We start from the raw sequence: 17,344 nt of genomic DNA on the forward strand, positions 1-17,344 counted from the left end.
ATTGTACGCAGCTATTCTGATGTGGTGAATGTTCCTATTTGTCACATAGTCCTTAAATTCAACAGAACATAAATGTGAACCATTTACTTTTTCTTAATGAGGGATAACTAGAATAAATTGCAAATGTTTCTCCATATATTGTATAACAGTAGTAGAGCACTAACAAATTCCAGCTCAAACCACTTAGCGTATTAATCTACCAATACAATCAGACCAATGTTGGTTACCAAGAACCTCCATGGGGCCTTTTATATCCATGGCTAGTTCTACACATGGTCTTACAGGAAATTCTACTGGCTGTAATGTTTGGATACTTGTTATATAAATGTTATCCCTATTGGAACATATTTGAAATTATTTCACCCCTTCTCTCTCTTTATCCATGCCTGGCAACTAAATGATTCTTTAATCTTATTTTTGTTTGGCTTCTACCACGATGTCTTTGATGATCAAATGTCATCATTCCACTTCTCAAACAAACAGAGGGTATATATTGTATCCATCTCTTTAGTCCAAATTCATCTTTACTTAATTAATGTTTAATACAAGTAAATCTTTCCCAACCTTCCAATTGCAATGGCCAGTCTGCTTTCATGCATTAGCTAAGATAACGTAATTTCATATCAACTTGAACAGATTGTTTCCATTCCTTTTCTGATATGGTTTCCTATCCATGCATTTCATGGCTGGTACCCATCTATACTCTTATAAATGATCTTTAATGTTGTTACAATGGTCATCCTTAGTTTTAATCCTTGATAAAGGATCAGCACATTTGTTGTCATTACCAAATACAAACTGCATGGTAAAATAAAAAAAATATTTTATGAAATATCATGCCTGACCCATTAGTGGACAATAAAAGGATCAAAGTTTTATGGTCCGTCCTTACTATAATGCTATCCTCCATACATACGTTCTAAAATGTCTCACAGCCCCAAAAAATGAAAGGTCTCTCTTTCTAAAACTGGTCCATGTCTGATAATGTGTATGAAGCATATGCAATGACCACTTCTTCTCCATCACCTATTTGACCTAATACAGTACCTTATCCATAGGCACTGGCATCAGGGTTATCATAGCCTTATTCACTAGATTGAAATTCCCTAGGGGTGGTGCCACTTCAGTCTCTCTTTTTATAATTACAAATTCAAGTTGACATCCTTCACTCCATTCAATTTGTATTCTTCTTGTTTAATAACTTTCTCATCTCTTGTTTTATCAGATTTTTCAAAAATGTAAAATAGAATTTGATAACACCCAAAAATGATCTTACTTAATCTTTCTTAAATAGAACAAAAGCATTACCTATACTATCAACTGACATATTTTTGGATTTTAAGCCTTCTGCTTTGATCATGTGCCCCAAGTAAATTACACAGATCACGTTCAATTTCCACTTTTCAGCTTTGGCATTTAAAGCATTCATACACAAAATTTCAAAAACATTTCTTACTATACTATCACGCACAGACTCTTCCCAAGCAAAATTAATATGTCATCTTAAAAGTAGCATAATCCGGGACACCAATAAATATATTTTTCATTAATAGCTGAAATACTGAAGATACAGATATCAAACCAAATCGCACACGTCTACATCAAAATGTTCCAAACGGTGTAATAAAGGATGTTAGATGTTGTGAAGAAGGGTGCAAATCATCCTGATGATACACAGGTGATAAGTCTGTGTTTGGTAATGGATGCCTCTCTGATATTGCATTATTGAGAACATGAATATCAACACACACCCATACCGATTGCTTAGGTATTCATACAACTACTCTCGGCACCAACCAATTTGATGACTAATTTCTTCAGTTCTTTTGTTATCTAACAATTTTTAAGTTCAGTTTTAACAGCATTTCTAACAGGTGTGCACCTCTGGTTGTGCCCCTCTCCTTAAAGTTGTGTTTAAAACCTCAAAATCTTACTAACATGTCTGTAAAGACATCTGGGCAACTCTGGACAATGCTGCTTATTTCTGTTACAGAATTTACTAAAACAATTTAATCTTCCGCCCCTGGGCAAAGTTACATACTCAATGCAGATTGATGTATTAAACTAAAAAACGTTTACCCTCTCTTTGCTACTTAAATCTTACCACTGATTTCCCTTTCTCTAAATGCAATGTTGCTTATGATGAATCCAAATAAGCCAACCTTTTCTCTGCCATAACTCTTCAACATCACACCAGCATTGAACATACATTTGGATTTTAAATTCCAAGATTTCTTAAAATTTTCCAATGATATGAAGGAGCGCTCAAAGCACCAGCATTTTTGATATGTTATCTTCTTTTCCCTTTCCCTATCATGATCTAAACTGGACATGAGGCCAGTTTCTGTTACAGATGTTGACGAATAATCCTGAACCAGACATAAGATTCATTATCTTCAATTGACATGTTACTTATGGATCCAATATATATTGCCTTAGTGTTAATTCCCCTGCTTCTACACATTCAAGCATAATGTCTCAATGTCTTGCATTTTATGCATGTAACACTCCTGGCTGAACAGGACCTGTCATTGGCCCACTGATTCCTGCTTCCACAGCCTATGCAACTACTCTTAGATTGTGCCGTATTCAGATTTTTCTAAGTGGCATTTCCTTTTTCCAACTGTGGTTTTATCTGTACAACATTAACATGTTCACATATTTCTCCCTTCTCCTTCACAGCCTGCTCAGTTTTCATAGTAGATTGTTTTTTATTCATACTTTTCATACACTTTGCTGTTAGTTCTTCTTTTCTAGCAAGCTCAAGAGCTTCAAGTAATGTAGGATTGCGAGCAGCTTATGATGAGTTCAGCATTATTTGATCACATATCTATTCATTGTGATTTCCTGTAAGTGCACAATTTACCATTAAAGGTTCATGTTAAAATAGTGTGCACACAGGGGTGTAACCATACCTCTGATAATGCACAGTACAGAACCTGTCCTGTGACCTGGAGTGGATCACCAGGGGTACCCTCATTGCGGGCACTGGACTACTTTCCATTCCCGGGATGCATCACATGAAGCAGTGGTGGCAATGTGACATTATGTGACTCTATAGTGCAATCAGACCGTTTTCTCTGCGTCAAACAGAGGTATGCAAACTGGTTCATCTTTTGTAATGTAAAACCCAAAAGCTTGAACTGATATTCTGTGTGCATGTATGTACTGTGAGTGCATAGCCCATACACAGCAGTAGAACTCTGTGAGTTGTGAGAGTCTGAGTAATAGGACTAGTGGAATCCAATGTGGATGCCTCAGGTTTAGTATGGGACAACATGGAGGACGGGAATATTTTCCCCAGAAAATGACAAATCGAAAAGAAACCTTCGGAAACCTTAGACAGTAGATTCACATCCCCTATCTGGAAAATACTTTTTAAAGTAGGATCCAAACCATCCATCTTTGATACAGTTCCAAATTAAAAAGGAAAATAGGGTTACTCGAAAGACTGCTGAGTAGCCATTGCTGTGTATCCATCTGCATGACAACCAGTCTCCCAGATGAGAGTGTCCACCTGGCATCTATCAATTCTTCCACATTTATTCGCAAATGATATACTCCCTGTTACGTTGTGGTCAAAGCATTTTGGGTTGAAGATGACAGAGGGACACACTTTCCAGGCCACGCAAGGAATTCTGCCCTGCTGCTCCAGGCATTATATCCTCCTGCACCGTAGCCCCTCTATGTTTTGTTATCTGTGACTGGAAAATCTCAGGAAATTTTGAGTCCCATAGAAGCGGACTGTAGGACACAGGACAGAAAGCCCCCAAAGGAGAACAATTCCACAGAAATGTGATGGTGGGCAATCCTCTGTGGTGGTGGTTGGTTTGACCACTGCTTCAGAATGTTACCACAAAGGAATGTATATCAAACTGACACTCTATTTCAAAGTGCAATATCCATATGAAATAGTTTCCATTAGTTTAATGTTGAATATGAATGCAGTAAAATAAAGTGGCACAAAAACCACACAAATGTGTGCTGAAAATGTTTCATTTTTGTGCTGCAAAATTTTCCAATTTCTATGCAGTATTCTGGGGAGGAGAGGATCTGCTTAAGACAGTGTGCTTTTGTATAGGACACAATTCTGTAGTACTCGGTTCATTGATCACAGAAGGGTGAAAGGCTGAAAGGACTGGCTAGGATTCAGATTTATGATCATGAGGTCAAACGTTGATCTGTGCAGTTGATGCATTAACCCACTGAGCCATCAGCCATGACTCCAGTGCCCCACTATTTCTTGCAACTGCAGTACACATCTGAGTCTACAGCAGCCGCAATGCACACTTCCACTCTTAACCGTTTACAGACTCAGCACTAGAAGTCAGTGTCCCTCTGCCTTGCAGCCTCAGTGCCCCACTCAACCCCCAGATGTCCCAGTGTTCCTGAGCCACCTGCAAACTCAGTATCCTTCTGTCCCTTGAGCCTCAGTCTCCCTCTACCACACTGTTCCTGCAGTGTTTTGTGATCCTCTGACCCCCACACGCATTCTCAGAACAACACTTACCTGCCTTAGTACTCCTACACCTGCTTTAGCCTCAGTGTGCCTCTGAACCTCTAGTAGACTCAGTCTCACTGCCCTAGAGCCCCCTGCGGGCGCAGAGATCCTCAAAACCCCTGTATTCTTGGTGCTCCAGAGCCCCCTTCAGGCTCAGTTCTTCTTAGTGCCCTTTAGGGAATCAGTGGTCCTCAGAGCTCCCTGCAGCCTCACTCAGTGCCCCAGAGCCCCCTGCAGTCGCAGAGATCCTCAAAGTCCCCTGAACTCTTTATGCTCCAGAATTCCAGTCAGGCTCAGTTCTCCTTAGTGCCCCCTGGGGAATCAGTGCTCCCCAGAGCCCTGCAACCTGTGTTAGTCTGACCCCTGTGTAATCTCAGTGCACTTCTGAATCAGGTGCAACCTCTGCAGCCTTGGTGCCTGTTGGAAAGGCGTTCGCCGGAGGGGGGTTCGATACACGTCTTGCCCACCCCTTTGACCCACCTCTCCCAAGTAGGCCGAACCAGGCGCGCACACCCTGAGATACACTACGAACAGAGTGACACCACACGTATTCTTTGTAGGACGATAGGTTCTTTTATCGATGATTTCAAGGGATCTTTATGATCCAAGATGCAAGCAGTACAGCAGTGACACAACGTACCACAAATCAGTCGTGGGGAATGGGGGTAGCGGGACAGTCTTTCAAGATAGTGTCTCTGCGAAATACCCTGCGGAAAGCTCACAATCCTCGAGCTGGAGGGTGTCGTGTCTCTGGGCGATCTCTTACCGAGTCGTCCTCAAGGGGAGCGCCGCGAGTCTCTCAGCAGGCACAGGTGGTCGGAGTTCGGGAGCCGCGATTCCGTCAGCAGGGCTCAGATGGTTCAATAGCTGGGGGCCGCGAGTCACTCAGCAGGCCTAGGTGGTTCAGTGTTCGGGAGCCGCGACCTCATCCGCAGGGCTCAGATGGTTCAATAGCAAGAGGCCGCGAGTCACTCAGCAGGCCCAGGTGACTTCAGCATTCAGGAGCCGCGACAGCGTCTGCAGGCTCGGATGGTTCCAGGTCTTCTCTGCACTCGTTTCTCCGGCACCCCTTGTTATACTCCGCTGGTTCTTTGAAGTCCGGAGTGCTCGCAGAGGGGGGACTGGGGTGACGGAGGGGGTTCGGCGGGATTTCCTGCCGCTCACTTCCTTGGTCTTTTCAGGTGGGTCTGGGAGGGACCCCAGACGCTCGGCAGGGGAGGCGCCTGCTCCCCAGGGGCCTGGTGGCCGATCGAGTCCTCCCGGGGAAGGCGACCCGAGGTGTGACTGGGCTGGCGCCTCTGGGTCTGGCTCGAGGGTTCCCGCTCCCTCGGTTGGACATGCGTGGTAGGGTGTTGAGTCTGTCAGGCTTCTGGCCAGCCCGCGGATCGGGGGTGGCTGGGGCGGCCGGAGTCGGAGATGTCGTGTCTTGAGGGTGGTTGCAGGTTGGCTGGATGATGAAGAGGGCAACGCCGTGAGGCCGGTCTCACACGCGTCCCCCCCAGCTGAAAGGCGTGGAGAACTACCCATCCACTGGGGGTTCTCCTCGCCGAAGCGGAAGAACCGGGACAGGCTGTCGGCGTTGGCATGATCCGTCCGGGGGCGATGTTCGACAGTGAAATCCATCCCTTGGAGAGAAATGGACCATCGTAGTAGCTTGGGGTTCTCCCCCCTCATCTGCATTAGCCACCGCAAGGGCCGGTGGTCCGTCTGTACTCGAAAATGGGTTCCGAACAAGTAGGGCCGTAGTTTCTTGAGGGCCCAGACTACGGCAAAGGTCTCTCGTTCTATAGTACTCCAACGCTGCTCTCGCGGCAGCAGCCTTCGGCTGATGAAGGCTATGGGCTGATCAATGCCCTTGTCGTCGAACTGCGAGAGCACGGCCCCGATGCCGTGTTCGGATGCGTCGGTCTGGACCACAAACTCTTCGGAGTAGTCGGGGGCCTTGAGTACGGGGGCGGTGCACATGGCGGTTTTGAAGGCGTCGAACGCCTGCTGGCACGGGGTGGTCCACTGCACCTTCTTCGGGAGCTTTTTGGAGGTCAACTCTGTGAGGGGCCCCGCGATACTACCATAATTTTTAATGAACCTCCGGTAGTACCCCGTAAGGCCCAGGAAGGCCCGGACCTCTGTCTGCGTGGTGGGGGGCTCCCAGGACTTGATGGCGTCGATCTTCGGCTGGAGGGGGGCGACCTGGCCGCTGCCCACCTGATGCCCCAGGTAGACCACGGAGCCTTGCCCGAGCTGGCATTTGCTGGCTTTCACTGTTAGGCCTGCTTGGCGCAGGGCCATTAGTACTTGTCGGAGGTGCTGGAGATGCTCGTGCCATTGAGAGCTGAATACGGCGATGTCGTCAAGGTACGCTGCACTGAACTCCTCGAGTCCGGCCAGGACCTTGTTCACCAACCGCTGGAACGTGGCTGGGGCATTTTTCATCCCGAACGGCATGACCCTGAAGCGATAGTGGCCATCCGGCGTGGAGAAGGCAGAGCGCTCTTTCGCTCCCTCCGTGAGAGCAATCTGCCAGTATCCGCAGGTCAGGACGAAAGTGCTGAGGAACCGGGCGGCCCCCAGGCGGTCGATGAGCTCGTCGGCTCGGGGAATAGGGTGAGCGTCTGCGCGGATGACCGCATTGAGCCCCCGATAGTCCACACAGAATCTTAGTTCGGGGGCGACCCCTGGGGAAGCTGCCTTCGGGACCAGAACCACCGGGCTGGCCCAGGGGCTGTCGGAGGGTTCGATTACTCCCAGGGTGAGCATCTTCTGTACCTCGGTCTTGATGCAGGTGCGGACCCGGTCAGGCACCCGGTAGGCTCGGTGTCTCACAGGCGGGCTGTCGCCGGTGTCCTCGTCGTGGACGCACCAGTCGGTGACCCTTGGAATGAGGGAGAAGAGGTCTGCGAATTGTCTGAGCAGCTGGCGGCAGTCGTCGGACTGCTGGGGAGTGAGGGCGGTCGACAGTTTCACTCCCTCCACGGAACCATCCAGTTCTTTAGCGCACAGGAGGTCGGACAGGGGTTCGGTGTCTTCTTCCGCCCCATCATCGGTGGCCAGTAGCAAACTTAATTCCGTCCTCACAAAGTGGGGCTTGAGACGGTTCACGTGGAGGACCCGGAGGGGGTTCCGTGGGGACTGTACGTCGACCAGATACGTGACCTGGCTCTTCCGCTCGACCACCTTGAAGGGACCAGTCCATTTGTCTTGTAGGGCGCAGGGTTTCACCGGAGCCATGACCCAAACCTGCTGGCCCGGCTGGAACTCGACCAGGGTTGCGTTCTGGTCATACCAGCGCTTCATTTCTTCTTGGCTGGCCTCGAGGTTAGCCTCTGCGAGTTCTCTGAACTTCCTCGTCTGGTTGCGGAGCGCCAGGATGTAGCGGAACACATCAGGGGGTGTCCCCCGGGGGCTTGTCTCCCAGCCCTCTTTGACCAGGCTCAGGGGCCCTCGGACGGGATGTCCGTACAGCAGTTCGAAAGGGCTGAACCCCTGAGACTTTTGGGGGACTTCTCGGTATGCGAACAGGAGGCAAGGGAGGAGGACGTCCCATTTCCGGTGCAGGGGCTCTTCGAGGCCCAAGATCATTCCCTTCAGGGTTAGGTTGAAGCGTTCCACTAGGCCGTTGCCCTGGGGGTGGTAGGGGGTCGTGAACTTATACGTGACTCCGCACTGCTGCCACAGGGACTTCATGTAGCGGGATATAAAGTTAGTGCCACGATCACTCACAACCTCGCGGGGAAATCCGACACGGGAGAAGATCCCCATGAGAGCCCGGCCCACCACGGGAGCCGTCACGGTGCGGAGGGGGATGGCCTCGGGGTAGCGGGTGGCATGGTCCACCAGGACAAGGATGAATCTGTGGCCCTGGGCGGTCTTCGGATCCAGGGGTCCCACGATGTCGATGCCGACCCGCTCGAACGGGGTACTCACAACGGGGAACGGTTGTAAGGGAGCTTTGCATTTTCCGCCACTCTTCCCACTGCCCTGGCACGTGAGGCAGGATTTGCAGTGTACTTCTACATTCGCTCGCATCTTGGGCCAATAGAAGTGGGTAACCAATCGCTGATATGTCTTGTCTTGGCCTAAGTGTCCTGCCAAGGGTACATCGTGGGCCAGGCCCAGGAGGAGGCTCCGGATCCGCAGGGGTACCACCAGTACCCGTGCTGCGCCTAGCTCGGCGGACTTTTGCTCGCTGTATAAGAGGCCATTGTCCCAATAGATCCAATGGGTTCCGGTTCGGTCACCGGCGGCCTGGGCTTCGGCTTGTTGTCTAAGTCCCCCGAGGGAGGGGCAGGTGGCCTGTTCCTGGCAGAACTCTTCGCGGGACGGCCCCCCCTCACAGTGCCACTGGGCCATCTCGGGCAGTTCTTCGAGCTCCGTCAGGGCCTCTGGGGCGGAAGGTTCCGGTCCTTCCCCCGGGTTAGTGTCCTCTTCTCCCTCTGAAGGAGGGTTGTCTGCTTCTGGTAGGGTGTCCCGGCTCTCGGGGATAGTGTTCGGTAAGAGGGCTTCACCGCCCTTGGAGAGAGGCAATCGCGCGGTCATGGAGCGCGTGGTGGCGCAGACCCATTCTGGTAGGCCCATCATCTCCAGGTGGGCTCTTCGTTCTACTTGCCCCCACGGGGAACTCTCCAGGTCGTTGCCCAGGAGGCAGTCTACGGGCTGCGATGTCCGGACCGCTACCTTCAGTTCTCCGGAGACCCCCCCCCACTCGAAGGGCACCAGCGCCATCTGGCAGAGGCTCTCAGAATTGTCGGAGGATACGACTGGACAGAGGGCCCCGGTTAGGATCTGGTCTTCTGAAATTAGGCTGCGGTGGACCGCGGTGACACTCGCCCCGGTGTCGCGAAGGCCCTCGACTCGGTGGCCGTTGATGGTCACCTGCTGTCGGTATTTTTCGGTGTTGGCGGGCAAGGGTGTCCCGGGGACCATTTCTCGATCACCAAGGGAGACCAGGGCCATGGCCACCAGTTCCCATTCCTCGGAGTCTTCCATCTCTTCCCCCAGAGCCACGGAGGCCATCTGCCGGGCCGTGGGGTTGGTCGTTGTGGTTTGCTGATACTGGGGACACTGTGGGTCATTGGCGTAGTGTCCGGGCTGTTGGCAGCGGAAGCAGGTGATCCTAGCTCGTGGACCTGGTCGTCCTGGGGCTCCGGTGCTTGCTGGGGACTGTGCCGAACCCGCCGCTGGTGGGCTGCTGGGGGGGCTGGTTGAGGACCCCCCGGGGAAGTCTCTTGGTCGGCCGTGGTTCCCTCCGCCCCTCTGGCGGGGGGGGCCTTGACTGTGGCGGCCGTAGTCCCCCACGGGGCCCCGGGTGGCCCGGGTGTTCACCCAACGATCAGCCTCAGCGGCCAGCTTCCGAGGGTCGGTGAGTTTACTGTCCAGGAGATGCTGGCGCAGTTCTATAAAGCAATTGGCCACTAAATGTTCCCAGGCAATCAGATCGAACAGTTCTTCGAAGGTGGAGACCTTGCTGCCCTTGATCCACCCGTCCAAGGCCCGGCTGTAAAAGTTCACGTATTCTACCCACGTGGTGCCCGGTATCTTCTTGCAATCTCGGAACCGTTGTCGGTACATTTCGGGGGTGAGTCCGTACCGGCCCACGAGAGCTTCCTTCATGTGGCTGTAGGAGTTCGTGACCGTGGAGGGCAGATCTAGCAGAGTGTCTCTTCCTTCGCTTAAGAACCGGCCCCATAGGCCAGCCCCCCAATCCTTCTGCGGGACTCGGTGAGAGGTCATGGCGACTTCGTAGGCCTTAAACCACTGCTGGATATCATCGTTCTTGTAATACTCCTTTACCACATCCTTGGGGATGTGAACTTTGGTTTCCCCGGTGGGAGCGGACGGTGGATGTGACTTTTCGTTTCTAGCCCGCCACTCAATCTCCTTCAGGCCGCGTTCATGTTCTAGCTGGAGTTTCTTTTCGTCGTGCTCCCTTTGGAGTCTCTTCTCTTCGAGTTCCCCTTGTAGCCGTAACTGCTCGACGGCCAACTTCTTCTCTGCCAGTTTTATTTCTCCCTCGATTTTTAGTTTTGCCAGTTCAAGTTCGTGGTTGCGGCTTCTCTCGGTCCGCTAGTTCCTCGGGGGACAGGTTCCCCTCTGGCCCGTTGTTTCTCGCCGGGATGCTTGGTGGTTCATGGGTAGAGTCTCCTTCCGTTTGGGTCGGGGGCGCCCCCGTCTCGACCCAGGCTTTCAGTACTTTCTGGAAGTCTTCCTTTGTGCTTAGTCCGGTGGTAGCGATGCCAAGGTCTTTGCAAAACTGTTTTAATTCTCTATGCGTGTAATAGTCCAATTGATCCTCTCGGAACGGTGAGCTTATTTCGGTACCTGCGGCACCCAGGGAGGTTTCTCCTTCCATCTCTGTTTGGTAGTGCGTCAGTCGTTCACTGCACGCTCTCTTTCGGTGTCGGCTCGGATCCCGTCGTCTGCCACCAAATGTTGGAAAGGCGTTCGCCGGAGGGGGGTTCGATACACGTCTTGCCCACCTGTTGGACAGGCTACACGAAGGGCTTGCTCCCTCCCCGCATGACAGGGCCCAAGCCCCGGCCCGCCAGGTGTTATCCACAAGAATCACCCGCACCCCGTCTCCCAACGGAACTCCTGCCCCCGGACCTCCATGTGTCACGGGACCGAACCACCACCGGCTCCCCCGGCCGGATCAAGCCGCCATCTTGGGCCCTGCGCCACGAGGCCGCGTGGCCTCCACCCGACCCCAACCCTGGGCCTGGCCGGCCCCGACATCCCGGCACCACCATCCACCCAGGAGGTGAGCGGACCACTTGGCAGGTCAATGGGAGAACGAAGCGTCAAGGGCTCTCCCCCGCCAGGTGCCGATCGCCTCCAGCTCCCCCAGGCGCTGGCTCCACCCCCTGCTGGGTGTCTGGACACCTTCATCCCGGACCCTCCGACCTCCAAGTACGAGGGTCCGGACATCAAAGGGCGCCAGACCTATAACTAGGGCAGCCCCGGAGCAGGAAGGCAGTTGTATCCTGGAGTCGAGAGACACCGAGAGAACTCAGCCTTGACGGACTACTGGCGCTGCCATAGCCTGCCTTGTGAACTATCGTCCTGCCTGCTGGCGCTGCCGCGGCCTTCTGCAACATCCATCCTCGTCGGGACCTGCTGGCGCTGCCGCGGTCCGTTGTAACGACCATTTTCACCTGGACCTGCTGGCGCTGCCGCGGACCGTGTATCGACCATCTTCACTGGGACCTGCTGGCGCTGCCGCGGCCCGTCCAAGCTAGAACACCGAGCTCGAGGATTGTGAGCTATCCACCATACCATCTCAACTACCAGACTGGTAACCAGACTGTCCCGCTACCCCCTTTTTCCCATCTTGAGAGGCTCGAATCGAGGGGACCCCTGAGTCCAGACCTCCTTGTACCATTTCATCGTACCTTAAGAAATTGCCTATAAAGAACGCTAAATCTTCTCCCTGTGTGGTGTCTGTCTGTGGGGGGGAAGTTATTTATCTGTACGATCGCTGGAGACGGCTCTCCCCGGAGACCTCTCCCCTTGTCCTCGGCCGACCCTCCCGGTCCGTCTAACATTGGTGGCCAGCGACGCGATCCGAATCAACGCGTAATCGTACAGAGAGTAGCTCACCCCACGACAAAACCACGATGTCAGCCAAAGATAGCGGTTCCACTGAAAAGTTTCAAATGGATAAGTTGGAAGAATATAGCCACCGCAAACTTAAACAATTCTGCATGGAACTAGGCATTGCTACCACCGGCCTGAGTACCAAAGACGATTTGAAGCGCGCCCTCGAGTCGTGGGCAGAAACCGGGGTCACCGGATCCTCCGACCAAAACAGTGTCGCACCAGAGGGGAACGCCACGGCTCCCGAGGAGCGGGGAACGGGCCTCTCGCAGGAGGAGATCCAAGAAAGAGAAAGAACCAGATTACACGAGTTGGAAATGGCACGACTCAAGATGGACGGTGAACTAAAGTTAACCGAGCAAAAACTAAATCTAGAACATCTGCGGCTCCGAGAAGAACGGGAAGAAAAACAGAGACAGAGAGAGCTCGAGGAAAAAAGAATAACACTCGAACACGAGCGCAAACTGGCGGAAATAGAACTTCGGAAACAGAATAAAGAACCGGGGGTGCCTGAGCGACCGCACACCCCGGGAGCAACCGAGAAAAAAGTCCACATCCCCAAGGATGTTGTCCGAGAGTATGTCCGAGAGGACGACATACAACAATGGTTCAAAGCCTACGAGATTGCCATGACCTCCCACCGGATCGACCGGAGTGATTGGGGAGCCGGCCTATGGGGGAGGTTCGTCAACGAAGGCCGCGATGCCCTACTGCAGCTCCCAGATCACCAGATTCATCCTACGACCACATGAAGGCTGCCCTCCTCACCCGCTACGGACTCACACCCGAGATGTACCGCCAGAGGTTCAGAGACTGCACCCGAATCCCGGGTACAACTTGGGTGGAATACGTCAACTATTTCAGCCGAGCCTTCGAGGGTTGGATCAAGGGGAGCCACGTAACAACCTACGAGCAACTCTTTAATCTTATGGTATGGGAGCACCTGTCGAACAACTGCTTCGTCGAGCTCAGGCAGCACCTCCTCGACAGTAAATTGACTGACCCACGGCAACTCGCCGCCGAAGCTGACCGATGGGAAAGCACCCGAGTGGGCCGGAGAGGGCCACACGAGCAAAACCGAAACAACCAAGGTCAGCACCGTCCCCGGGGAGGAGGAGGAGGCCAGGGGCGAGGGAGAGACGCCATCCCGGCCACCCCCGCGGCTAGCACCCCGCCCCCGGCCGGCCGGGGCAACCCCCCGATGCGACCGGGGTTCCGAGCCAACGTCACGTGCCACCGATGCCAGCGAGTCGGCCACTACGCCAATGACCCAAGCTGCCCGCAGAACCAAACACCAAAACCCCGCCAGGTAGCTGCCGCCGCCCTGGGGGAAGAACGAATATCCGAAGAACAGGAAGAATATGAGCCGGCCCAGCAAGAGTGGGAACCGGCCGCCATGGTTCTAGCGTGCCTAGGGGGAAAAGACATGGTCCCGCGGGCTCCCCTACCCGCCAACACCCGGAAATATGGCCAGTGGGTAACCATTAATGGGAGTCGGGCCGAAGCCTTACGTGACACAGGCGCCAGTGTGACGGCCGTCCGCTGTCACCTGGTGAAGCCCGAGCAGATCCTGCCGAACATTCTCTGCCCCGTCCGCTCAGCCGACAATTCCGAAAGTCTGTGTCAAATGGCCTGCGTCCCCTTCGAATGGGGAGGGGTCTCCGGCCTGTTGAAGGTGACGGTCCGGGATGATGCCCCCGTGGACTGCCTCCTGGGGAATGATCTTGAGAGTTCCCCGTGGGCCGCCGTCGAAAGAAGAGAGCACCTGGGGATGCTGGGCCTCCCGGACTGGGCCTGCGTAACCACCCGGTCCATGGCCGCCCGTGCCGTCCCCCGACCAGAAGAACCAGAATGGCCAGCACCTCCGCCGCCGGTCGCCCCAGTAGAGGACAACGATGATGCCGACCCCCCAGAACCAACGGCAGAAGGGGTCGCTCAACCCCAGGACCTTCCCGGCCTGGCTCAGTGGCGTCAAGAAGGGGGGCCCACCCAAGAACAGTTCCGCCAGGAGCAAAAGACCTGCCCCTCCCTCGAGGGACTCCGCCAGCAAGCCAGCGCCCAGAGCGCAGGGGACTCCACCGGAACTCATTGGGTCTATTGGGATAACGATCTGCTATACAGCGAACAAAGAATCGCGGAGCTAGGGGCCAGTCGAGTGCTGGTGGTACCTCTCCGCTTCAGAGACTTCCTACTAACTCTGGCCCACGATGTCCCCCTGGCTGGACACCTGGGCCAGGACAAAACCTACAGTCGCCTAGTGACCCACTTTTTCTGGCCGAAGATGCGGAACGACGTCCTTAACCACTGCCGGTCCTGCCCCACGTGCCAGGCCAGTGGGAAGAGTGGCCGTGAGCTAAAAGCCCCTCTGCAACCCTTTCCAGTGGTCACCACCCCGTTCGAGAGGGTAGGAATAGACATTGTGGGGCCCCTGGACCCCCGCACGGCACAAGGACATAGGTTCATCCTGGTACTGGTGGACCACGCCACCCGCTACCCCGAGGCGGTGCCCCTACGAACTGTAACAGCTCCGGTGGTTGGCCGGGCCCTAATGGGGACCTTCTCCCGGGTGGGCTTCCCCCGAGAAGTCGTCAGCGACCGAGGCACGAACTTTATCTCCAAATATATGAAGTCCCTCTGGCAACAGTGTGGGGTCACCTACCGATTCACGACCCCCTATCACCCCCAAGGGAACGGACTAGTGGAGCGATTCAACCGCACCCTCAAGGGGATGATTGGGGGATTGGAAGAGCCCCTCCGTCGGCAGTGGGATGTACTCCTCCCGTGCCTCCTCTTTGCCTATCGAGAAGTTCCCCAGAAGTCCCTCGGCTTTAGCCCTTTCGAACTCCTGTACGGGCACCCTGTGCGAGGGCCCCTCAGCCTAGTCAAAGAAGGTTGGGAGATGGCCCCCCTCAAGACCCCTCCAGACATCTTCAAGTACCTCCTGGCCCTACGCAATCAGACCCGGCGCTTCAGGGAGATGGCCAAGGCGAACCTCGAGGCCAGTCAGGAGGACATGAAAAAATGGTACGATCAAAATGCCTCCTCCGTCGAATTCGAACCTGGTCAACAAGTGTGGGTGATGTCCCCCACCGAACCATGTGCCTTACAAGATAAGTGGACGGGGCCCTTCAAAGTGGTCGAGCGCAAAAGCCCCGTCACTTACCTCATCGACATGGGGACCCCCCGAAACCCCCTCCGGGTCCTCCACACCAACAGACTCAAACCACACTTTGTGCGCTCAGAGCTCAGCCTCCTGATGGCTACGGACAGTGGGGCGGAAGAAGACTCCGAGCCCCTCCCGGATCTCCTAAAGACTCAGGAGAACGACGGTTCCGTGGACGGGGTCCGGCTCTCCGATGCCCTCACCCCAGAGCAACGCCAGGGCTGCCGGGACCTCCTGCTACGGTTCGCTACCCTGTTCTCCCTCACCCCCGGGATCACCCCTTGGTGCTTGCACGACGTGGACACCGGGGACAGTCCCCCTATCCGACACCGGGCCTACCGCGTGCCAGATCGGGTACGGGCCTGCATCCAAGAGGAAGTGGCCAAAATGCTCACGCTCGGGGTCATCGAGCCCTCGGACAGCCCCTGGGCCAGCCCGGTTGTACTAGTCCCCAAAGCCGCTGCCCCCGGCACCACTCCTGAACTGCGATTCTGCGTCGACTACCGGGGCTTGAACGCTGTCACCCGGACCGACGCTCATCCTATCCCCCGAGCGGATGAATTAATCGACCGGCTGGGGGCCGCCCGCTACCTCAGCATCTTCGACCTAACAGCGGGCTACTGGCAGATCGGTCTCACACCCCGGGCCCAGGAACGGTCCGCCTTCTCTACCCCCGATGGCCACTACCACTTCAAGGTCATGCCCTTCGGCATGAAAAATGCCCCCGCTACTTTTCAACGTCTCGTGAACCAGGTCTTGGCGGGGCTCGAAGAGTTCAGCGCCGCCTACCTGGACGATATCGCTGTGTACAGCCGCCACTGGTCCGACCACCTCCTCCACCTCCAAGAGGTCCTGCAGGCCCTCCAGCGGGCCGGCCTCACGATTAAGGCCGGCAAGTGCCAAATTGGTCAAGGGTCCGTGACCTACCTCGGGCACCAGGTGGGAAGCGGGCTGGTGGCCCCGCTGCAACTTAAAATTGCTGCCATCCAGTCCTGGCAGCCCCCCGTCACCCAGACCGAGGTCCGAGCCTTCTTGGGGCTCACCGGCTACTACCGGCGGTTCGTAAGAGACTACGGCAGCATTGTGGGGCCCCTCACGGGTCTCACGTCCAAAAACCAACCGAAGCGGATTAACTGGACCCCCGACTGTCAAGCGGCCTTCGAAAAGCTGAAGGCCGCCCTGTGCACCGCCCCTGTGCTCCAGGCCCCCGATTACAGTCGGGAATTCATTGTACAGACAGACGCCTCCGACCACGGCATCGGAGCGGTTCTTTCCCAGCTGAACCCCGAGGGTCATGACCAGCCGGTGGCCTTCATCAGCAGACGTCTCCTGGCCCGAGAACAGCGCTGGAGCACAATCGAGAGGGAGGCCTTCGCAGTGGTGTGGGCCCTCAAAAAGCTCCGGCCCTACCTCTTCGGTACCCACTTCCGGGTACAAACCGACCATCGACCCCTGCAGTGGCTGATGCAGATGCGGGGGGAGAACCCAAAACTATTGCGCTGGTCCATCTCCCTGCAGGGAATGGACTTCACCGTGGAACATCGACCGGGCCAAGACCACGCCAACGCAGATGGCCTGTCACGCTTTTTCCGCCTCGACGGGGAGAGTCCCCAAGAAGATGGGTGACTCTCCCCGCCTTCAGCTGGGGGGGACGCATGTTGGACAGGCCACACGAAGGGCTTGCTCCCTCCCCGCATGACAGGGCCCAAGCCCCGGCCCGCCAGGTGTTATCCACAAGAATCACCCGCACCCCGTCTCCCAACGGAACTCCTGCCCCCGGACCTCCATGTGTCACGGGACCGAACCACCACCGGCTCCCCCGGCCGGATCAAGCCGCCATCTTGGGCCCTGCGCCACGAGGCCGCGTGGCCTCCACCCGACCCCAACCCTGGGCCTGGCCGGCCCCGACATCCCGGCACCACCATCCACCCAGGAGGTGAGCGGACCACTTGACAGGTCAATGGGAGAACGAAGCGTCAAGGGCTCTCCCCCGCCAGGTGCCGATCGCCTCCAGCTCCCCCAGGCGCTGGCTCCACCCCCTGCTGGGTGTCTGGACACCTTCATCCCGGACCCTCCGACCTCCAAGT

General features: G+C 54.9%; 1 protein-coding gene across 4 annotated transcripts in view; it reads right to left on the minus strand.

Moving 5' to 3' along the window:
- The window catches only part of LOC146812898 (ovostatin-like), a 388,701-nt gene that overhangs the window by 283,721 nt on the left and 87,636 nt on the right, over positions 1–17,344 (minus strand). The window lies entirely within an intron of this gene.

This window comes from Triturus cristatus, chromosome 7 (genome assembly GCF_964204655.1).
Source record: "Triturus cristatus chromosome 7, aTriCri1.1, whole genome shotgun sequence".
Classification (NCBI taxonomy): domain Eukaryota; kingdom Metazoa; phylum Chordata; class Amphibia; order Caudata; family Salamandridae; genus Triturus; species Triturus cristatus.